The following is a 24,984-nucleotide window of genomic DNA, read 5'->3' as shown; positions in this document are numbered from 1 at the left end:
TCATCTTTTTTACAGCCAAGTAATATTCCAGTGTGTATACATACCATAGTTTCTTTATCCAGTCATCTGTTCTTGAACACTTGGGTTATTTCCAGATTTTTGGATAGTGTGAGTAATGTTTCAATGAATATAGGAGTTCAAGCACATTTTCTTAATAGAATTTTTGGACTCTTAGGGTAGATACCAAGAATCAGAATTGCTGGGTTATACACAAGTTCAGTTCTCAGTTTTTTGAGTAATGTACATGTTACTTTCCATAGGGCTGGACCAGTTAGCATTCCTACCAGTAGTGAATTGGGGCCACTTTCTTCCCACATACATGCCATCCTTGTCTTTTTAAACTTCAGTCATTCACATGAAGCTCTGCTATATTTCTAAGCACATCACAGGTCTGTCATATTATCCAGGTAAAACCGCCTTCTTTTTTCATTCTTGTATTTCACTTGCTTGGTGATAGAGTACATTTTTTGCATATAGGAAACATGATACATAGAAAGCAATGAAAGAAAAATGAAGGGAGGAAGGAAGGAAGGGGAGGGAGGAAGGAAAGAAGGGAGGGAGGGAAGAAAGAAGGGGAAATACTGATATTGGTACTTTGATGGTAGTTGTGTGGTAACATACTTCAGAGAGGTGTGAAATTTGTACACCTAAATTCTTAGAGTTGTGTCAACTGATGTTATCTCAATTTTCTAAAAAATGAAAGGTTGACTCAAAAGATCTGCATTCCTTTTTCACTTAGTTTTGCCAAATTTCCTGATATTTGGCATGCTCTTCCCAGAGAAATGGCCCAATATAAGGGTTCTATTTGCCTATTGACACAAAGGTTTAGAAATAATTTACCATGTTCTTATCTAAATGAAAGTTCGATTTTGTATTATTGGGTTATGATTACTGATTGGAGACCCGCTGTGTGGGTACTATGATTAGCTAACAAAGGAGCCTCTGGGATAGACACAGTTAAGCAGTCTACTGTAATGCAGTTTGCTGAATTTATAATTTCTGAAGGGGCTTTAAAGAAAGGGAAAGCAATTCCGTTTTTGAAAGCAATTTTTGTAAGCAATTCAAACAGTAAAAGTACATTGGAAAATGTTTACTTCCGCTCCCTTCCCCATTTTCTTCACCAAAATCCTACTAGATTCTAGGCTCATTCTTAGCATAAAAGGTCCTTAAACACTGTAACTTAAACCAGCATTTGCCAATTCAGGCCAAGAGTGCATAGCAAGGATAGTTTTATATTTTGAAATAGTTGAAAAATAAAAAGAAGTTTGTGACCCAGGAAGATAATATGAAATTCAAATTGAAGTACTCATACATATTTTTATTGTCATACAAAAGTTTATTGAACATTTTTTACTTCTTTCTCTAGATAGTGGCATAGTTGAGTCGTTACAGATACATTAAGCTTGAAGCATGTAGACCTTCATAAAAACAAAGTTTGTTAATAAAACTATTTATTTATCCTAAATAATTATAGCACTGTAGCACTGTCCTCCCATTGTTCATCGATTTGCTCGAGTGGGCCCAATAATGTCTCCGTCGTGCGACTTGTTACTGTGTTTTCCAGTACATCATGGGTAGCTTGCCAGGCTTTGCAGTGAGGGCAAGATACTCTCGGTAGCTTGCTGGGCTCTCTGAGAGGGGTGGAGGAATCGAACCTGGCTCAGCCGGGCTGGCTGCGCTGTGCTATCCCTCCAGCCCAAATAATTGTATAAAAAATAAAAATATTAATATTATAAACTATAAATAAATGTAACAACTCCCCTGGGGAGGTCAGGACAAGTAGCCATGGAAAAGCTGTGATACACATGGGAAAAACCTATCAAACTAAGAAATAAACCACATTTGAGCAAATGAAGAATATTTACTCTGAAAGGCAAAATTGGACATGATAAAGTTGTAAATTTTCTAACAAATACATAGGTTCAGAACTAGCTCAAACTACCTCAAAACATCTTTTTAAATACAAGATGTGATCATTTATCATTCAGAGCAAATGAGTTAGGACATCTTGGGAAATGTTGAAGAAAACACAAAACAATGAACAGTGGTCAGGAAAAATGATATTGGCACAAGATAAGACTGTATGATCAATGGAAACATAGTCCCATTAAATGAATAATCATAAATCAATGGTGAAGAGGAAATATATTCAAGAGCCATTTTGAGAAAACTAAAAGCTAACATGTATTCTTGTCAATCTAAGAAAAATTCAATTACTATCACAGACTAAATAGAACAAAAAGCTTGTAAAATTTTAATATATTTAAGGACTGGAGAGATAATACAGTGAGCAGAGCATTTGTCTTGCATGCAGCCAACCTGGGTACAATCCCTGGTATTCCACATGGTCCCACTAGCACTACCAGACATGATGCCTGAGTGCAGAACCAGGAATAACCCCTGAGCATTGCCAGGTGTGGCCCCCCAAATAACAACAACAGCAAAATGTATATATTCAACTATATAAAATGCAAAGCTTTTTTAGGTCATTAAAAGACAATTGAAAAAAAAGTGTAACACACCAGAATGCTTCTACATCCACCTTCCAGAAATTCTGTAAGTCACTAAAATGGAAACACTTCCACAGAAAAATGACAGAAGACAAACAAAAGGGAAAAAACTACCATCTGTATAAAATAAAAATATGCATCTTTTTCTAACTTCACTGGTAATCAAAGAAAAGCAGTTTAATACAATGAGATGGACATTGTCACCTAACAAATAAGAAAAGATTGTTGGGAGGAGGGAATCCCAGGAAGATGTGTTGGTGAGAAAGACAATCATTCACTGCTCATAGGAGCATGAATTAGAAAAGCAAGTTGTATAATGTAACATCTTTGTTTATGCACCCCTGAGTATCTAAATTTTCTGCCCCTTCTACTTAAGAGAATACTTTGTGTTAGAAATATATTTTATTTCCTAATTCAACATCAATCCAATAAGAAGTCACTGTCACTGTCCTCCCATTGTTCATCGATTTGCTCAAGCAGGTCCAGTTACATTGTGAGAATTGTTGTTACTGTGTTTAGCATATAGAATAGGTCATGGGTAGCTATTAAAAAATTTTTTTCAGGAAAATATTGCCAGGAGGTAGAGAGTCTATACAAACTTAGATGAAAAATTTTTATGTGAAAAGAATTGCGATTTTCTTTTGGATCAAACTTTTAAAACCAGGAAACTCTTTGTTGCTTTCTATAGCTGCTCCAAGTTCATTGCATAATCAGAAAATTTGACTGTATTTCCAGGAAGGTCTGCATCAAGTTCCAGTCAGTGTTCCAGTGTCGCTGTGTGGTCCCCCAGCTGTGGTCTCCTGCTTTCTCACTAAACATCTTTCCCTCCCCAACAGACTTCCTTCTGTCCCTGTGCTATTTGACCTGCAGGAAAAGGACTCAGCCCTTGAAGACAAACCCTAAGGGCACTGATAACAACTAGTAATGAACTCAATCCTGAACTTTTGGGCAGATAGCAGGATTTGGCGCCATACTCAGAGGTGTCCTGGGAATATTTCTAGCTTTGTGCTCAGAGATCAATCCTGGTAGTACTCAGAGGACCATATGTGTTGCCAGGGATTTGAACTGGGGGAGGGGTGATGCCAAGCAAGTGCCTCTACTCTTGTACTATCTCTTTATCCTCCCTCCACCAAACATTTATTTACTTCCAGTCTTAAACCACAAGAAAAATTGTAAAAATCTAAATTTATGCACATGTTTTAGCTGCAAAAAATAGGGGAACGACCAGTAATAGATACTCAGGCATAAAAAAAATGCCATATTAGGGTAAGATTCTGCAGTGAAATGGAATGAAATTTAAAACTTGGGGCTGGAGAGATAGTACAGTAGGTAGGGCGTTTGCCTTGCACAAGGCCGACCCGGGTTCGATTCCCAGCATCACATATAGTCCCCTCAGCACCACTAGGAGTAATTCCTGAGTGGAAAGCCAGGAGTAACCCCTGTGCATCGCTGGTTGTGACCCAAAAAGAAAAAAAAAAACAACGAAGAATAGGAAAGCTTTCAAATGTTGAAGAGCCTCTTCTTATATTTCTTAGGAAGGAGAGGAAGAATATTAAGTTGTTGTAGTGGGGGGGTATGCCTGGTAGCAGTGGTACAGGGATGGAGCCAAGGTAGCTGGCATGTAAGGCAAGTGCTTTACCCACTGTGCCAGCTCTCTGGCTGAAGAAATGCATGTTAGATGGGAACTCTCTGTCTATCTGTCTCTCTGTCTCTGTCAGTCTCTCTGTCTCTGTCTATCTATCTGTCTGTCTGTTGGTCTGTCTGTCTGTCTGTCTGTCTGTCTCTCTCTCTCTATCTCTCTCTCTCTCTCTCTCCCTCTTTTTCCTTCCCCGAGACTTGGCACGGAACAGTAATTTTTCCCTCTAGAATGTTTGGGCACCCTGACAGTGGTCATTGAGGCACTCTTGAAAATCTCCATTCAAGCTTGATGAGGCTGAAATGAGCTGAGCAGGGGCAGCGCAGGGGGCTAGAGACCCAAAGGAATGGAACTGAGTTTCAGCACATGGAGATGAGGAGGAAGCTGGGACAAGAGTTTTGTTTTACTTCATGTTTATTTGTATGATGCTGCCACCAAACCCTTAACTGAAGGACCTGGGGATCATTGCAGGAATGGGACACACTGTTTGTTTTGAATGCGATAAGACACACAGAGACCCGGAGCACGGGCCTTCACTTTCTGGTGATCAGTTTCTGCTTGTTTACATATCCTGTGTCACAGGAAGTTCATGGTGTGTGGTGCTCCTTGAACTCAGCACAACCCCTTGCAAGGACCCTGCTCCTAAAATAGTTTTGACTTGAAAGGCCACAGGCACCATCCTTGGTGATGTTTCTCCAGTGAATCGAGTGGTGGGTGGCAGAGCTTAAATTGTGCTGGGTAAGTCATGAACTCCTCAAGGGTCAGAAGAAAAGTCAACCTTTGCTAGCTGGCGTTATTTCATGCCCAGAAGCGGTCCTACATTCAATCTCAAAGCTGGAAGAAAGTTCTTCAGGAAAACAAGAGAAAGGAGCTCTATGAAAAAACAAAAGCAAAAGCCTAATTCTTTCTCTTCAGGAAAGCAAAGAGAAGTAATTCTTTCCAGGACAAGACTACAGATTCAAGAGAGAGAGGTTCTTCCCAAAGCCCAGAGAGACTTACAGGACAATGTAAGGTTAGTACTGACCATGAGGAAGGCAGGGTGACTTATAGCCAATATGAACAGCTTATTCTGGAGATGGGAGGTCCCCTGAGAACCAGCTGGCCTTTACGGTTATCTGTAATTATTACATCTGCAGGGAGAAAGACTAAAATTATATCTACCACTGGGGCCGAAGTGATAGAAAAGTGGGTCGGGTACTTACCTTGCAAGTAGTAGACCTGGATGGATCCCTGGCATCCCTGAGTCCTTCCAGCAGTAATCCCTGAGCACAGAGCCAGGAGTAGGCCCCAAACAAAACAAATCACACTCACACATACATAATATATGTATGTGCATATATATGTATATGTATATGTATATACATTACTTTGTGTTTACTCTGAGACAGATTCCATGCTGCGCTAATCTACAATAAACCAAATGGGTAATAATACACATAGTTTATTTTAAAAAGCACACCAGAGGCACAAAGCAATTAAGGAAATGTCCCAAGGTCACACCAGAACGAGGAAGCAGTCTGGATATAAGGCCAAGTTTAACTCAAAATTCATGCTCTTATGCAGTTGTCCTGCCAGGACTGCCAAACCCTAAACAATCCCTAGCTACAAAACTCCTAAAACCCCACAACAAGATTAACAAAATCATTTTAGTTGGGGTAAAGCTATCTCCAATCGAAAGGTGTCTTTGTGACTCCTTTCATGAGTCCGGTATGTGTCACTCCTTCCTCACTCTTGAATGAACGGAGAATATTATTTGCCTTGGCCAATAGAATTGTTCCATTTCTCAGATTCGGTTTCAGGAGATTTTATAATTTCTATTAGAAAATTCTATCTCTTGAGATGCTGTATTGATTCCACAATACCATGAAGAGTGCCAGGGATAAAATATGATTAGAGAAAAATATGGTGGAAAAATATAGTCATTCCAAGTGCACCAGTTAACAACCTGCCCTACGAACCCCAGCATGGGGTTGAGACCTAGTTGACTCCAGTTAAATCATATATGATAGACCCCAAACATAGAAAAAGCAGAACCACCTAATCAATCCAGAGAATTATACCAATTATTAATGCTTTAAGTCATTAAGTTTGGGAGTTTCTTCTCACATAGTATTAGATAACTGATACAATCCCCAAAATGATAAATTAGGCACCATGACTATTGTCTCACTGGTGCTTAAATAAAGTAAGCAATTTCTTTTGGTTTGTTCTCTTCTGTTTTTGGCCTATACTTGGCAGTACTCAGGGATCACTTCTGGGGGGGATTCAAGGGACCATATATGGTGCCTGGGATAGAACTGGTTTTACTGTATGTAAAGCAAGTGCTCTACCCACTGCACTATCTCTTTGGCCTCAGTAAGCAATTTCTTTTTACCTTTTTTGGTTTGAAGGTCACATCATGTTGTGCTCATATATTAGTACTGGCTCTGTACTCAGGGAATTACTGACAGTGCTCAGGATATGGACTATATGTGGTACCAGGGATTGAACCTGGGTCGATGCATGCAAGGCAAGCACCTTGCCCCCTGTACTATCTCTCCAGTCTAAGCATTTCTTGATTATACTTTGTATTCTCTTTATAAATGCATCTCCACAGTACTTTCCAGTGTTAGTTTATTCAGTAGATTTACATTTTTTGGACTCTGTCAAGCAATAAATATATAAAGATCAAAAGGCAAAAAAAAAAAAAGCCTGATTATTCAAGAAGCTTGCTAGGAGTCCAAGGCAAGGAAATCCCATTTGCAAAAGCATGGGAGGGCTGGGGACATGGATGTATGCTTTACGGGAGCTAGACCTGGTTTCAATCTTGGCACTACAAACAAGCAAAACCATTAAAATAGTACAGGGGTTGCTATGATAGAAGTAAGTCCAAGTCCGGAAGGAGTACAAATGATAACATCTAATCCTTTAACATTTATCAATTTTCCACTGTGCATCTAGGTTTTGGAAATAGAGCAATGGATGAATCAGAATAAAAATCTGCTTCTTGGGGCTTACATTTTAGTAAAAAAGATGGATAAAATACAAGTGAAAAGGAATAAAATGATAAACCTAACCAATGGCAACCAAAGGGTAAGGATGAATGGTGTTTTTTGCCACTATTTTGGAGAAAGCAGTAGTAGAATATTCTGAAGAGTGGGCATCTGAACTGAGAAATGGAGGATTTGAAGGATTAAGCCATGAAAAGAAGTCAGTCAGTCCAGGGAGTGTGGTCAGTCAGAAATAGGACCCCAGCTTGAAGAATTGTGGTAACAGTGAAGAGCAGTATTAGTGAGGCTGGAGACTAGTGAGCAGAGAAGTCTAGGAGATGGAGTCTGAGAATAGACAGTTTTCTTATCATATGGTCAGGAGTTTGGAATTCATTCTACGAAGTTGGGTGTTTTTTTTTTCCAGTGTTAGGGTTTGAACCTAGGGTCTCACACATGCATACATGCATGAATTTCATTCTAAATAAAAGTCACTTTTGATTTAAGGAGGCATGTGTTTAGAAGAAAAAAAAATGCCTTCCTAAGGATAAAGGGTTGCTTTCTAAAATTTAGTTCTTTTTTTTATTGAATCACCATGAGATACAGTTACAAAGCTTTCACGTTTGAATTTCACTCATACAATGATTGAACACCCATCTCTCTACCAGTGCACATTTTCCACCGCCAATGTCTCCAGTATCCCTCCCCCCATTCCACCCTTCTCTCTGCCTCTATGGCAGATAATTCCCTTTTACCCTCTCTCTACTTTTGGACATTATAGTTTGCAATACAGATACTGAGAGGCCATCATATTTGGTCCTTTATCTACTTTCAGCACACATCTCTCATCCTGAGCGATCCCTCAAACCATCATTAAGTTTGTGATTCCTTCTCTATTCCAGCTGCCTTCTTCCCAGCTCATGAGACAGGCTGTTAACCCTGGAGCAATCTTCCTGGCCCTTGTGTCTACTGTCCTTGGGCGTTAGTCTAATATTATGTTATATTCCACAAATGAGTGCAGTCATTCTATGTCTGTCTCTCTTTTTCTGTCTCATAAAATTTAGTCTTGAAGGACTAAACACTAGACTATGCAAAGGTCTTCAGTGGGAATGGCTAGTGAGAGGGATTATTTTCTGTGTTCCGAGCAGTCCTAAATAGTTATAGATTCTATGGCTAGCAGAATCAGCACAAATCAATGGAAGAAGGATTGCTTATATATAAAATAGTTTCAGGTATATTGACGACTACTTTAGGGGGAAAATACGTTACTATTTTGCATCATTCTCCCTATCTGCCCTCACATCCCTGTAATGTCCCAGGACCACCTGGTGCTGGGAGATCCAACCAGCGTCAGGGCTTTTGAAGCCTTAACCTCTGTACTTTTTACATGGTTCTTAGAAATAAATGTCAGCCCAGGTAGACTCGTCTGGGCTGAACAATCTGGAACCTTCTTGGAATTGGGGTGGGCAGATTCCCTTTCTGCCTAAAGAGACAGCAGCCCAAAGTTACATCCAACACCTTCCAACATAGAAACGGTCCAGCTTCACAACTGAACCTCATCAAACTGCCAAGCCACTAAATTGTTCCAGATCTATGGCTCCTGAACCATGCAACATCTCCAAATTTAACAGTACTATCACCCAGTTAGGATCACAGTAAATCTGATGGGAAAGTTGCATAGAAGCCCACCAAGCTCAGTGAGCTTAAACAGTAACACAGAAAGCTCATCTAGCACCAACCAGCACAGTAGATACTCAATCAATGACTTTAGTAACATCAGTGTGAGATATTACAAGTCTCACAAATTGACTCTTACTGATCTGTTTTGAAAATTCTATTTGCCCTCGTGTGATAGCAAACAATATGAAGTAAATTTTCTTGTGTTTACAAGGGGGTGGACTAGAGTGGTGAGAAACTGGAGACATTGGTGGAGGGAAGGGCACACTGGTGGTGGCTTTGGTGTTGGAATATTCAATGTCTGAAACAACTGTATTAGGAATGACATGGTTAATCATTGTGTTATAATAATTTTTTAAATAAATAAGTTTGGGGCTGGAGCAATAACACAGCGGATAGGGCATTTGCCTTGCATGCGGCCGACCCGGGTTCGATTCCCAGCATCCCATATGGTCCTCTGAGCACTGCCAGGGATGATTCCTGAGTCAGCGCCAGGAGTAACCCCTGTGCATTGCCAGGTGTGACCCAAAAAGCAAATAAATATATAAATAAATAATAAAAGAAATAAGTCTAGGTGGATTGAGAAATTCAAACATTGTGAATTTACTGGGGGACCAGGGATATGGCTCAGTGGCAGAATGCGTGTGAAGCTACAAGTTCAATCCTAGGGACTCCCATAGGCTGAGCGAGAGCCTGGAGACACAGTTATCTACGGAGCCACCATACACTGTGCTGTGAGGCATACTGTAGCCAACTGTGATCACTGCAATGATGTGGCCCACAGAGAACGCTGCAATCAGTTTGCAAGGCCTGTGGTGAGCACCACAGCCTGTTGTGGCTTGCCAGCTATCACAACAGCGACAAAGAAAGGGAATGAAAAAAACATCGCCTTCTGAAAAAAAATACAAATATATACTTTTGATCTTCATGAATGTAGAGGTTATGAAGTGCTTATTAAATAATACATGGAAAAGAATAAATTTGACTATATTAATATCAAGAAGGCAGAAATCAAGATACCATATACAAACAATCTGGGAGAAAATGTTTACAAGATAAATAACAGCTAAAAAGTTTAGAACAAACAATATAAAAATAACTCATAAATAAAAACAGAAAAGATAAACACTCCAAGGGAGAAATTGGCAAAGGATGTAAATAGGAAATCCACCAAAGGGAAAAATACAAGTAGCCAAATACATATAAACCATCTAAATAATTAGAAATTCTAATAATTAGAAATAAATTCTAATAATTAGAAAAATAACAAGTATAAGAATAAACCATTTCCACTTATCAGATTATCACTTTTTAAAAGTTGTATAATATTGAATTTGAAGAGAATTCAGCATCGAAATATGTATTCTCATGTATTATTGCCAATTGGGACATCAATTTTAGTCTTTTTGTGTCTATTAGAATAAGGTGTTATTCTAATCCTTAGGAATCTTCCCTGGGTCCATCTCTGCAATGTGCACAGATGTTCGCTGCAGTTTAGCTTTTGATAGTGAAAAAGTAGAGACCCATTAAGGGCCCAAAAGATAGCATAGGATTAAAAATCATGCCTTGCATGCTGCGAACCGAAGTTTGAAACCTGAGGCACCACCTATGATCCCCTTAGCACCACTGAATCTCCACCTCTAAAAGGTAGTAGAAACCACTTCAATGACCACCATTGGTGGAATGAAAATAACTGGGTTCAAACTATATATCAACTATTAGGCCACGGGTTGATATGAGTCGAAAGAGACATAGAAAAGAGTAGCTTTGGGAAAAGACTAAAAGCAATTTCAGACTTAGTTACCAAATTGTAACTTCACTGAGAAATGCTCTGCCCTAGACTATCTTTTCTTCTAGTTTGTCTTCTAGACACTTAGGAGCTGTAACGCCTCATGTTCAGACTCTCTGGGAGAAAGGGTTGTTATAGCACTTCGGAACTATGAAACTTTTTGAATTTTTCTGAAAATGATGAGCCTCTTCCTAGGACAAAATTATGTAAAATATGCAGTTTCTTAGTTAATAAACTGTCTTTTTACAATGGTGATAGACTCTTATAAAAATGGAGAGGAAAGTGTAGCATTTCCCTGCGCCCCTTGTTCTCTTGAGCTCCACCACCCACATCCACCACATCATCGGGGAGGTATTTCTTCCCCCTGATGATCCTGCTCTGACCCATCATTAGTAGTAGACCCCACAGTGTATATTGGCATTCACTGTGCATTGGCGTTGTGCATTCTTGGGTTTTAAAAATATATGGTGACATGTATTCACTCTTATTGTACATTGTGGAATAGTTTTTCAGCACTGTAAATTCTCTGTAAATTACCCACACATTTTTGAGGCTGGATCTGGAGAGGGTGGTGGGGTATTCCCAAACACGATCTAGTTGGCCAGCAATTCAATGCTACGACCTGAAGATGAAGTGGGGGGTCAACAAGGGCACCTGGTGATGCTCAGGAGCTTCCAGGGTTATACCTGACTAGTGCTTAGGGGTCTTCAGGGCTTCTCTGTGATCCTTAGCAGCCATATTCCACCAGGGATAGAATGAGGTTCAGGCTTGTGAAAGATGTGTGCCCTATACCCTGTACTATCTGCTGAGCCCACACATATTTTTCTTTATGGGGTGGGGGCAGGGAGTGACACCCAAGCAATATTCAAAAGACTCGGGGACTCAACTGGTCCTTTTCCACCAACCAGGCACTGAGGATGCAATGCTGCTTGGACTCTGGAGTTCTGAGGATACTGGATCACCCAAAGGTGTTGGAGGTTCTAGAGCTGCACCCAGGGGTGCTTTTCATGGGAATGGGGAGTGGATAAACATGTGGCACCCAGAATTGAAACTGGGTGCTTCTCATGTGCCCTAACCACTATACTATCTCCCAGCCCTCCAGTTACTTTTAAATACAATCCCAAAGTTTTCCTGGACATTTTAATGCTAAACCACAGACTCAGATTCTGAGTTTAGAATCCAGAAGGGCGAGGATTTCCACACAGCCATTGTGGGATGGATTGCTCTAAGTTTCTTTCAATCATAGAGGCACAACTGATTTCTAGTCTCTAAGTCCTGGGCTGGTAGAGACTTGGCACTCCATTAAGAGCTGTTGTTGCTTCTTAGGAAATGGCATAGGACCACTCTGTGTCTAGTAGAAGGTAATCTGAGCTCCAGAATTGCTGTCACCTCTCTGATCAGTAACATCCCTCAACAATACTCCCTTCTCCATGGATAAACCCATCATCACCACCTCTTCTCAAGACCTGAACCGGCAAAACTTTGCAACTTCTCCTATTCTTTGAGTGATTTGTATTCATTAAAATATAAGAGATATAAATTAGACCAGGATCATTGGGACCAGGAAAAGGACTTACAGATCTATTTAAAGGGAGAGCCAAGATTTCATAATTTCATTGAGATTGTTAGATTAATAATATAACTCAAAAGTTATTCGATAGTCATACGTTAATTTTACTCCAAAGAACTCTTGTAATTATTAAGTCATAACCAAAAAATCCAATTTTTTTTCCTTTGTGATATTTTATTTCCTGGGCAACATTTCACTGTGCAATTAAGTTGTGGTCTATTCACATTGTACTGACATCAGTTTATAAAGAGGGGAGAGCAAAACTTGCAAATATACCTTGAGTGACAAATTTGGAAAGGGACAAATTAAGGGCAAACACATGCATTGTTGTGTGCACAGGGAATAGAGAACTACAGAGAAATGAGAAGAAAAGACTTGGGGACTGGAGAGATAGGACAGCTGATAGGATGCTGCCTTTCAAGTGACCAACTGGGGTGCGATCTTCAGTATCCCATATGAGGATGAGCCCCACCCAGGAGTGATCCCTGAGTGGAAAGTCAGGAGTAATCTCTGAGCACTTCCAGGTATGACCTAAGAACAGTGACAGAGAGAGAGAGAGAGAGAGAGAGAGAGAGAGAGAGAGAGAGAGAGTCAGAGAGAGAGAGAGAGAGTCAGAGAGTCAGAGAAGGAAGAGTTCAGCTCTGTGTGTGTGTGCATGTGAGAGAGAGTTTTGCAATAATGAGTTTGCCTCTTCATGCAGACTGTAACCCTGTTTCCACCTCTTTCCCTCTGCAGAAAGCAGAGGGGCAATAGGAAAATACGAGACTGAGAGCAGAGAAGCCCTTCAAGCCTTTGCTCACTGACCTAATGACAAGATGAGCTTTGTTCACTCGTCACACCACACCTGGCTTCTCCTGGGATTCACCTTTCTCTGTGTGTGTTTCTGCAGTTGTGAAAACAAGCAGTTCTCAGTTTCTGCAGGATGCCCCAAATCACAGTTCCCTGGGCTGGGGAGTGGGGGCAGGGGGAGCGTCCTGTCCTGGGGTCTTTAATTAAGATGCTGGTGAGGAGAGTGTCTGGTCAGGTCTTCCGGACTGATCCCTAAGCTGAAGTAAATAAATGCTGGAATCATTCTGCTTCCCCTGCCTAGGGCACGGTCATTGGGAAGAGCCCTGTGAGGATTTAGGAATCTTCACTGTGGCGGAGACTGAACAAATTAGCCCTGCCGAGCTCAAGTGCCAAGTGCTTACTGGCTGCCCTCCCCTCTAGGTTTCAAGACTTTCCAGGATTTGACAAGAGAAGCAGAGCAAGAAAGACCTGTTCTTATAGTCAGTCTCCGCTGCTTCCTAACTGTCCAGCTCTGCCTAGATTATTTGACTTGTATGAGCCTCGGTTTCCTTGTCTCTAAAATGGGAATAAAAAATCCTTTCATGCAAGGTGTTGTGAGAAAATAGATGAACATTTTAGAGAAAGCCCTTGATATATAGCCTTCAGTTAAAGGCAGCTCCACCCATATTTCTGCCCACACATATTTATTTGTGTTTTTGTTGTTGTAGTATTGTTCTCACAACGTACCTTGGTCTTCACAGCTCTTTCATGGCTATTCCATGATGTGGCCAGATGGTGGAGGTGTGAAAATAAGAGGAAAGATGAGAATAGCATTTACTTTGCCTCTCTAACTAGAGAGAGATGGCAGGCCGTACCCCGCCAGGGGCAAGGGCGGTGGGGGTGGGGGATGATGGGGAAGGTAGGGGAGATTCCAGGACAAGAGAGAAGCACCCTTGGGCCAGTGCTTTATCAGCTAGCTTAGAATTGCATCAGTCCTATTGCAACATTCTCAGCCGAACAGAACAGTCCACGGTGCAGATGGCACAGGTCCACCACTGGAGGGTGGGGATGTGACTCATAGGTGAAGGTGTCCATCGTTTCATAGAACACAGCGAGCAACCCAGAGCAGGCTCCCAGCCCTTCTCCTCTTGTCCCTCCGGGTCCTGTGGGAGGGTCGATCCCAGGCAGTGCCAGCGACAATAGCAGGTTTCTTTCACACTCTGGTGAGTTTCATAGAGAACGAATCCAGACCAAGTCCTGGGCATGCTACCACTCCTTGTTTCTAAACAAAACCCCAATGAAAAAGAAACCACCCAAAAGCGTCCCTGTTGCCTTATTCACATCAGCGATACGTGAATGAGATGCTGAGCTATAGAATCAGAACCTGACCAGTTGTTACACTTAAAATTCTTCCTAATATTGTCAATTTCTAAGAACAGTTCCGTCGGATCATAGGAGAAGTGAAAGGCAATAGAAGAATATGTAACTGAAGTCATAAGCGTTTTAAAACCCATTCTCCTTATATAAACTCTCGTTTCAAGTCAGCACAGCCCACCCACGGTCCTTGCTCTAGGTTCCAAGGAGCCCTATAACTCATGTCAGCATTTATTGGGCTACATAAATACAGTACCTACATGTCAACCTGTCTAAAGAATCGGAAGAGAAACGGTTCTGAAACGTACTTTCTGGAGTGGTTCTCCTAGAAACCCACAACGTTTAAAAGAGCTTTCTAAAGAATTTTCCAGTCAGATCAGCAACTATTACACCCATTACCTCTGGCTTCTTTGAGTTTTAGGGGGTCTTTTCTTCTTAAAGATTTTATAATGAAACCTACTAAGAACAAAAACTTGCAGATGTTAAAGAGAATCCCTCTTGAGCTAGAGAAACTCTCCTGGAGGCATTAGGTACTCACCGGAATGCCCTGGGTCAGAGATGAACTTCCAAGGCCCAGAGGGATGCGGTGCCAGTATTCCTCTCCAAATCCCTGCAACTTTGCTTCTAAGAGTTCAGAATCTGTATTGGGGCGAGGCCAGGAGCCCGTGGGGTGAGGAGGAGGAGGGAGTGTTAGAGAGAGCCCTGCATGAGCACAGGCGTCCTTCTGGCCAGCACCAGCATCTCTCCCTGGCTCTGTGCCTCAGGAACACAGATTAGTCATTAACAATCCTTTCCCCGAGAAATGATATAAACACAGAAAGGAACCTCAGAGCGCCTCAAGATTCCCAGGGCAAACTCCCGGAGACCCTGAGATACCCTGAACTTCACTGTTTAAAAGACTGATTTCTCAGCTCCTGGTACCCAGATTCCTGCTCACCCCACACCCCTACACACACACACACACACACACACACACACCTATAATCTCTTGTGATTTCACCACTTTCCACGGGTAAGAAATCGAACCTTCTCTCCTGGGCCTCCCCTACCAAGCCATAACAAGAGATCAGGGTGGGGTCTACCTTTGAACTGTCTCTTTTCCTACTCACCCTGCACTGTGGGGCTGAGTCTGGCTTCCTTCCTGATAAACTAGATGGGGGTCCTATGCCATCTATCTTCCTAGCATTTTTTCTAACCCCGTCTTTTCAGAGATCCCAACTCTTGCCCACTATGGTGAGCTATTCCAGCTCCCTGAATTTGCCCAACCTCTTCCATTTCCTGGACTCACCTCTTCACACCCACGTGTCTATCCAGACCCCCACCACTCCACTTCCCACCCCACGACCCCATTCCCGCAATGGCTGCCGAGCTAGTCCCCCTCTACTCCTTCCAGCTAATATCCTGGCCTTTATAGCACTCACTGTCCAGTCCTCCTTCTAAACTTCCATAGGAGAGTTGTGAACTTCTCTGCCTGACACAAACACTTTTTCAGAGGACAGTAGCTGACCTGCACCTGCAACCATTCCAGGGCTAAGCATAGCACTTCATATGGAAAAAGTATTGCACAACTAATGGAATCAATGAGCAAGCTCAGGATAGAGCAACTTTCCCATGGAACCTGCCTGTGCACACGTATGGGTTTGTGCATGTGTGTGCGTGTGCACGCACCTGTGGGTGCTCCTCTGGTGAAGGGGACAGAGTCTCCACATGCTTGTTAGGTTCATTCTATTTTACATCTCATGCAGTAGCATTGAGGTCCTACAGTCTCACACTCCCTTGGCAATAGGCTTCGATAGACATAGGCTCCTGCCACATAACCAGCCCTGCAAATCCTCCCTCAACCAGTTGAAGAATCCTTGTGAGGCTCTTCATGGGGGTTCAGCAGCTCTGAGACCCCTGAGTCCCCACCCAGTTTCCCCATGGAAACCTGCTGTGACTTTTTTCTCTCAGTAGCAGCAGAAGGTGGTGGCTGCAGACGGACTGTGGAGTTGATTGCCTGCTTGCTATTGTAGTCGTTCCTGCTGCTGCTGTTACTGTTGGGGGGGTGCCAAACAGTGCTCATAAGATCTAGGGGTCTCACTGGTGATTCTTGGCTCACTGGACCATTGGTTCAGTGCAAGGGCCCGAGGATGTGATGCTGTATAGGTCCTATGGTGCTGTGGAGACCTGGGCCATCCAATGGTGCTAGCAGCCCTGGGGATGCTCTCAGTGATGTGCAGGGGACCACGTAATGCAGGAATTGAAAATAAGTTAGGGACACACCAATGTACCATTGCCTAGTCCCAGACTTCAGGCTTCAACTTAACGCATTGATGTCTTGAAAGATAGAATTGCAATCTGCTAAATAATGTTATGTGAGGGTGAACTGAATCAATACATCTAAAACACAATATATAATAATGTAAGCTCTCGGAGAGCCCGGCAAGCTACCGAGAGTATTGGATATGCCAGACACAGTAACAACAAAGTCTCCAATGGAGACGTTACTGGGCCCGCTCGAGCAAATCGACGATCAATGGGAGGGCTTTATTATTTATTTATTATTATAGCCAACTATAGAGTAATTGATGCACAGAAATGCTCTAGAGGACCCAATATTATTTTCTAGGTATTTTTATTCTATTGTATTTGCCCAACTGGACCAGATCTGAAACATCTCAGGATGTTGGGAGTAAAGGGAATAGATGAGAAAAGACAGTAGCGAGACTCTGAGACCTAGAGCCAGCTGATGGACACTGTGAAGAGAAGGTCAGTGTTTTCCAACGTGGTGACTTTGTTCTCTCCAGCAGCAGTAGAGGATGGTGGTTGTAGTTAAGCTGAGCTTCATACTCTAGTTATGTCCCTTATAAGATGTGTGACTTCAGGTTTGGTTCCCAAACCTGTTGGGATGGTATTAGGAAATAGAGGTGGGAAAGATGGGGGCAGTGGTGTGCTGGCAAAGATCTTAAATTAACAAATTAAATACGGAAATTAAATTAATTAGTAGCAATTAAACATTTAAATAATTTTCTTCATTATGTAGCTATGAAAGAGCAGCAGTATACACTATATATAAAACACATATGTACTCATGTGTTTTATATATATATGTATATATATATATGCCAAGCAGAGTAACAACAAGTCTCACAATGGAGGCATTACTGGGCCCACTCGAGCAAATTGATGAACAACAGGACAGTGCTATCCTTGTACATATATATATATATATATATTTAAGAATATGGGCTTCCCCAGAATGGAATATACCTATAAATTTTTTTATAAAAAACATATGTAACTCATGCTTGATAAAAGCAATAAAGTGGGGGTCAGGGAGATAAAACCAGAGCACATGCCTAACATGTTAAAAGCCTTGAATTGGAGTTTCAGCATCACATGCCACCTCCCCTCAACCCCCCAGAGTATTACCATGAGTAGCCTGGTGGTTCCCACCCACAATAGGTGGGCTCTTATGAAATAGCAAGAATAAAGTACCCATTCTGTGTATTATAAATTTCAGAAAGCTAAAAAATTCTTACAGCATACATTCATTGAGTTTGGCTAACTCTTATATTGGAAGCCAACTTACAGTTATATTCAATGACATTTTGGCAGATGTCATTGCATCCCAGTCCACCAATACTTTTTCCAATATATTTATCATCATAAAGTCACAAATGTATGATCTACTGTCACACTATAGCTTTTGTACATGTTGCAGTCATTAAACTGAACCCTCTTTCCAACTTTCAACAACCTTTTCACCTTTCCTCTTTCAACAACATATACTCTGGAAATTCACCTGTTCTTCAGTTTTTTGTTAAACCAAAGTTTTTCAGTACTGGAAAAAGGCTTCTTCAATTCATCACAACTTAAGTTATATATGACACACTCAAGTTGGAGCTGAATTATTCACTTTTTAACAAATTCTCCATCTCGTCCATCAAAGATCAACAAAATTTCTTCTTAAGGGACCCCGAAGCAAATATTCTCGGATCATACCTGGACTCTGTTATTTTGCAAACTTCTTTAAATACAAAAGCTTGAGGTTTGGGAGATAGCTCAAAGGGCTGGGCTGAAGCAATTTAGATTCTGGGTACGTTTGAAGTGGAAAGAAGTTGGGGGGGCAGGAAAAAGAATGCAAGCTTCTTTCATTCACCCTGTTATTGGAGGAAATGTGATAAACTTTCAAAGTCACCCAAAATCAGATACTAAAAAAACTATGTAACGTAAGTTATAGTATAATAAAGTAAATGATAATTTTCAGGGTGCCGCATGTAATCTCTCTTCTCTCTCTGTATTTTAATCACATTATACCTATACATATTTTAATTTCACTATATATCTATAATTAAAGATCTGGGTCAGTCTCTCCTCTTCTGTGCCTCTCCTTCTCTGTGTTTTTGAAGCTTTAGTCAATTCATGTAATCTAAGTCTCAGTTTCCCTACCAGGAGATGAGGTTGTTCAACCAGATGATTAACCAGGTCACTTCATGGTCTGTAGTCTCCTGTGTCTGGTGGAGGGATCCACTGTGTTGTGCTGGTCACTGTAGTGTCCTGAGATACATCAATAGGACTGCTGGGTGAGCTTGTCAATCTTAGTCACCCAGAACTCTCAGATTAATACTCAGTTGTCATTCTTTTGAAATCCCTAATTTTTCAACAAAGGCCCTGGGAGTGTTATTTTCCACTGAGTCCCACAAGTTAGGTAGCCAGTTCAAACTGTTGATTCAGACAATAGGAAGTCTTCTTAATAGGCAACTGGAATTCCCTTCTTTGGCACTGCTGAGACCTGAGCAATAGTTTCTTTTACTCATTGCTTAAAGTAAGAGTTTCTCAGAGGGTTGATGACACACATTTTAGAAGGCTGCAGTACACTAGAGCAACACATAAGGGAAGCTGTTAGAACTTTTGTTCTGACCAATGCTTGTGTTCAATTGTTCTAGCCCCAGCTGGAGTGAATTGTCCAAACTGCATTCAACTCCTCTTAAAAAGAATCTTAAAATAGGATGACCCACTTAATGCCATGTGCTGTCATATGGGTTAATTGGATGTAAAACATTTATGGTTGTTCCCTCAGTAAAATATATAATAGGAAGATGAAGGTCAGTATTGGGGCTGAGTGCTCTATTATATTCAACTGATTATATTCAAAACCCAAAGGTTGTTCAGAAATATTGCTAACAGGTAGAACAAAGGAGCTTTTTGTGTAACATGGCCCATTTTTTTTTTAAATCTGGAAAGGCCCTTATCTGTTTGGGAAATGTAGTTGATGACTCAGTGATAAGTTGTTTTCAGAGATAAGGCTACTTATCATCAGAAATGTGTTTTCAGGGACACTATAGTAGTAGCTGTGGGTATCTACAATATTTCTCTTGCTATTTCTCAGGGACTTAATATATGTCATGACAATGGAACAGAACCAGACATGATACAAGTCATGGATACTAGTCTCTTTGACTGTGAATCTGAAACATACTTCCTTTAGAATAAGAACTTATTATATCCAATGCCCAAAGGTTTTAATACGCCATTTGTGGAATTTCCCAATCAGACAAGGTCCCTAAAGTATTATTTGTTTTGTATTCCCTCAAATAACCTCATATTTACCTTCGCCAAAACATTTTACATTCCTACTGCCATTATTTATTTCCATTTCTGCCTCTTTCACTAGTCTGTAGGCTCCCTGAAAACAAGTACTGAGGTAGTGGTGTTTTTAGTCTCTGTATCCCAATCTTGGTATTATCACTGAATCTGCCGAAGGTGCTCCATAAATCTCTACAGATAGGTAAAAGAATAAATAACTGATCAGAGTGATAGTATAGTGTGTAAGGAGCTTGCCTTGCTCATTGACCGACCTGGGTTTTATGCTTGGTACCACATGTGGAACCCCAGAGCACCTCCAGAAGTGATCCCTGAGCACAGAGTCAGGAATAATCCTTGAGCACTGACAAGTGTGCGCTCCAAACCAAACCAAAACAAAACAAAAAAATAAAAAAAAGAAATAGCTCAAAAGAATGAAAGGCATATGATAGAGGAAAACTCCCAAAACCATTTAAAAAAAAGAGTATCAACAACACAAAAGATAAGTGGGTAAATCTTATGAAAAGATACACAGTAAAGCAAGCAAAAATGGATATTAAATATTAAAAATATATTCAAACTCAATCAATGATAGATAAAAAAGTTTAAAGGGCAATTAAACCTATATGAAGGTGTTCAAACTCAACCATAAGAAAAATGCAAATTAATCACTTAATCACTTAACTTCCCATTAGTTGTCGATTTGCTTGAGCAGGCTCCAGTAACGTCTCCATTTGTCCCTGTCGCATGCTAGTGTAGCCCAATGGCATCTGTTCGCTCTGGGAACATGAAGAGCCTCAAACCGATCGTTCATGATCTTGATGAAGAAGTCTGACCATCTGGAAGGTGGGCGGCCACGTGGTCTTTTGACATCCCGTGGAATCCAGTCAGTAACAGCTCTAGTCCAGCGGTCGTCTTTAAATCTCATTACATGACCAGCCCATCTGATTTTTGACACCTTGGCAAACGAGATAACGTCCCTGATTCTTGATCGTCGACGGATGTCGGAACTCCGGATTCTTTCTCATTTGAGTGAAACATGATATTCCAAGCATAGCTCTTTCAATTCCTCTTTGGGAGTCCCGAATAGCATTCTCATCCTGTTTACGTAGGGCCCAGGTCTCTGAGGCATATGTTAATGCAGGAAGAACAGTGGAATCAAAGAGATGTGCCCGGAGCCGGAGGTTCTTCGTCCTCTTAGCTATTTCTTCGATGTTCTTGAAGGCGTTCCAAGCCGCTCTCTTCCTCCTGCGCAGCTCGGGTGCCAGGTCATTTGTCATGTTGACTTCTCGACCTATGTACACATAGCTGTTGCATTCAGAGATGATCATTCCGTTGAGAGCGAATGGGGCATCAGGAACAAGGCTGTTTCTCATAAACATTGTCTTCGTAAGATTCAGCTGTAGTCCTACCTTTCCACACTCACGGTCAAAGTCGGCCAGCATTTGTGCCGCTTGGCTGATGTTTGGTGTTATTAAAACAATGTCATCAGCAAAGCGGAGGTGGTGTAGTTGCCGACCATCTATCTTCATTCCCATTCCAGTCGTCGCATGATGTTCTCGAGGGTGGCACTGAAGAGTTTCGGTGAAATGGTATCACCCTGCCGAACCCCTCTCTTGACATCAATGATTGTAGAATGGTGGGATCCTGGTAGTGAATCCGCAATACAGCTCACAGAGGATCTTGATGTATTGGGCTTGAATGCCCTGATTGGCTAGGGCTTCAATGACCGCTTCCGTCTCAACAGAATCAAAGGCCTTCTTTAAATCAATGAACGTTAAACAGAGCAGCATCTTGAACTCCCGAGAAACCTCAATGAGCTTGGTTATCGTGTGGATATGGTCGATGGTGCTGAATCCTTTGCGGAACCCGGCTTGCTCGCATGGTTGTCCTTCATCTAGTGTTCTGCCAATCCTATTTAGGATGACTCGAGTGAACAACTTGTAGATGACAGACAATAGGCAGATCGGGCGATAGTTGCCAATGTCATGGATGTCTCCCTTCTTGAACAGTAGTACAGTCTTGCTGGTTTTCCACTGGGACAGAACCTTGCATTCAGACAGGTAGCATGAGAAGAGCCAAGCCAGTGTATTGATGAGTACTGACGGCAGGTTCTTCAGGTGTTCAGGTCTGACCTTGTCTGGGCCGGGTGCTGTTCGTTTCTTTACCAATGAAATGGCGTGTCAGATTTCGGAAGGGAGAATGTTGGGAACGACATATCCATCCTGTGGAATTTGGTATGTCGGCAAGTGGACATGGCTATCGAAGAGATTTGAGTAGAAGTCATGGATAATCTTCTCCATTGCCATTCTGGAGGATGTGATGGATCCATCAGGACGTTGGAGGGCAATCATCTTGGTCTTGTAGTTGGCGAAAGACAGACAGGCATTACGAATACTTTTCCCAGCTTCTACTAGCACTTCTGCTCTTTTCTCTTTGAGGTCTTCCTTGATCGCATCTCTGCACTGCTTTGTGAGCTTGGACGTTAGCTTGCAGTTGCCTGAGGCATGCGCCAAACCACGCTGGCGAATAAGCTCAAGAGTTTTCGAAGACACGCTTTTTTTGTGGCTATCTCTCTCTTGGCGTTCCTCACACAATCATGGAGGTGCTGAACCAGTTGATCGTATTCCTCGTCAATGTTGTTGACAATGGCATCTTCCCATGTTGCCACAATAGTGCCAAAGAGCTCCCAAGTTGGTGGTCATTCTGGGAGTTCTCTTTTTAAACTTTGCAGCCCTTTCTCCCAGCTCTGTGAAGTAGAATTTTGCACAAAGGAGACGGTGTTCCGATCCCGTTCGGAATTTTGGGACAACCGCGACATCGGTCAGGCAAAACTGTTGATTGAATATGATGTGGTCTGTTTCGTTGTAGAATCGTCCACCGGGAGACTCCCATGTCCAACGTTTAGATTCTGCCTTCTCGAACTGTGAGTTACCATGGATGGCCTTGGTCTACATGATGAACTCAGACAGTCTCTCACCCTGTTCGTTCCATTCTAGGCCATGGGTCCCGATGTGAAGTTCTTCAGCTGATCTTCTCGGTCCTATCTTGGCATTAAAATCACCCACAATGATCTTGTAGAAGGTGTGGTCTTCTTTATAGAACTTCTCCAGCTCCATGTAGAACTTCTCAATTTCTCTTTCATCAAAATGAGATGTTGGTGCGTAGACAACGAAGATAGAAACTGCAGGCAGTGAGCCACATCTATTCAAATGTAAACATCCGATTCGGGTTGTTAAGCATTTGAATGAATCAATGCTCATGGCCAAGTTTGTGTTGACAAGGACACCGACACCTCTGACACCTCTTTTATCGCATGTTCCTAGGAACAATTCTTCTCCAGTGTTGAAAACGGCATGGTGAGATTCGTGCCTTCTTGTCTCGGTCAGACCAATGATGTCGTACTTGATCATTTGCGCTTGTAGCATCAGGTCCTCAATGGATGCATCTGATGCTAGCGTAAGTGCATTGAAAGTACAGATGATCATTTTTGTCTTCCTTCGTTGTGGCAGCCTAGTTCGGCCTTGAGATTTTATCGGCCTCTCCTTTCTCATCCTTCTCAGTGCTGCCATGTCGGTGAAGCCTTCAGGGTCAGGTGGGTCCGGAAAGCGTCCTGGAGTGTGGTGGTGGCTGGGTAGTGGAGGTAGTGTTGGTAGTGTCTGCCAGTGGGGTATTTATCTGTTCCCGGTAGAGGTAGGGTGGGTCTTCTGTGCGCAATCCGATCCCTGTGTGGTTGGTGGAAGCAGACAGGGCAGGGTAGGGTGGGGCTCCTGATTAGAATCCCTTTGTCAGCTGTGGTTGGTGGGAGCAAGCAGAGGATCTCTGTCCCTGGTTCCGCTGAGCCTACCTCCATTACCCAGCCGCCACCACACTCCAGGACGCTTTCCGGACCCGCGTGGCAGCTCTGGCCAAGACTCACATATGACTGAAAACCCACAGAACAAGATAAGCGGAACTCTCTGAGACCTTGGACTCCAGGCTCGGCAGAACCAGGGACAGAGATCCTCTGCTTGCTCCCACCAACCACAGGTGACAAAGGGATTCTAATCAGGAGCCCCACCCTACCCTGCCCTGTCTGCTTCCACCAACCATCCAGGGATCGGATTGCGCACAGAAGACCCACCCTACCCCTACCTGAACCAGATAAATACCCCACTGGCAGACACTACCTCCACTACCTCCACTACCCAGCTGCCACCACACTCCAGGACACTTTCTGGACCCGCGAGGCAGCTCCGGCCGAGATTCACGCACGACTGAAGACCCACAGAACAAGATAAGTGGAACTCTCTGCAAATTAATAGTGGAAAATAATCACACTGGACAAGAATTGAGTGTTAAAAGTAGAGAAAGGGATATATAGGACAACCTTTCAGTACCTGTATTACAAACCACAATGCTTAGAAGGAAAGAGAGACAGAGAAACAGAGAGAAAGAAATGCCTGCCATAGAGGCAGACTAGGGGTGGGGTGGGGGGTAATGGGAGGGAAATTGGGGACACTGGTGCTGGGAAATGTACACTGGTGGAGGGATGGATGTTGGAGCACTATGACTGAAACCTAATCATGAACAGCTTTGTAAGGGTCTATCTCACAGTGATTCAATAAAAAATAGCAAGTTTTAAAAATTTAAATAAAAATGCAAATTTAAACTCACTGAAATTTCCTTTTTTACCTAAAGATGAAAAGAGGTTCATTAGCATATTGTAAGCAAGTGTGAAGAAACAAGTATTTATTGTTAGTAGGACTGGTACAGTCTCTAAGGAGTAGATTCAAGTGTGCATAATCTTTCACCTCGTTATTCTTTTCAAACTTTTTAAGTAATTATTCATCTCCAAAATAACATGAACATAATTACAAATAAAATACCACCCCACCAATACAAAAGATCAAGGGGGAGAACTGGCCCCTGTGGTGCCCTGGGAGAATACAGCAGAAGTGAAGGTGGTTTTTCCCAGAAATTCATGTCCATATGCCAACATGGAGAGTCCAATTTTAAAACATCAGTGGGAGACCCTCAGAGAGATAGTGCAGGGGTTAGACACTTGCTTTGTAAATGCTGACCCTGGTTCCATCCCTGGCACAATATATGGATCTTCTAGGAATAACCCTTGAGCACAGAGACAGGAG

At 42.1% G+C, this 24,984-nt stretch overlaps 1 protein-coding gene across 2 annotated transcripts in view; it reads right to left on the bottom strand.

Annotated features, from left to right (window-relative positions):
- Nucleotides 1–14,891, bottom strand: part of NR1H4 (nuclear receptor subfamily 1 group H member 4) — a 91,713-nt gene extending 76,822 nt beyond the window's left edge. For both annotated transcript variants that reach the window (XM_056118718.1, XM_056118719.1), the window contains exon 1: nt 14,829–14,891. The gene's annotated coding sequence lies outside the window, so the exon portion shown is untranslated. The remainder of the gene's footprint in view (nt 1–14,828) is intronic.
- Between the last annotated feature and the right edge of the window lie 10,093 nt (nt 14,892–24,984).

Source organism: Sorex fumeus, unplaced genomic scaffold (assembly GCF_029834395.1).
Source record: "Sorex fumeus unplaced genomic scaffold, SorFum_2.1 ptg000003l, whole genome shotgun sequence".
NCBI lineage: Eukaryota > Metazoa > Chordata > Mammalia > Eulipotyphla > Soricidae > Sorex > Sorex fumeus.
The sequence above is the reverse complement of the archived record's forward strand: the minus strand, read 5'-3'. Positions and strand labels throughout refer to the sequence as shown.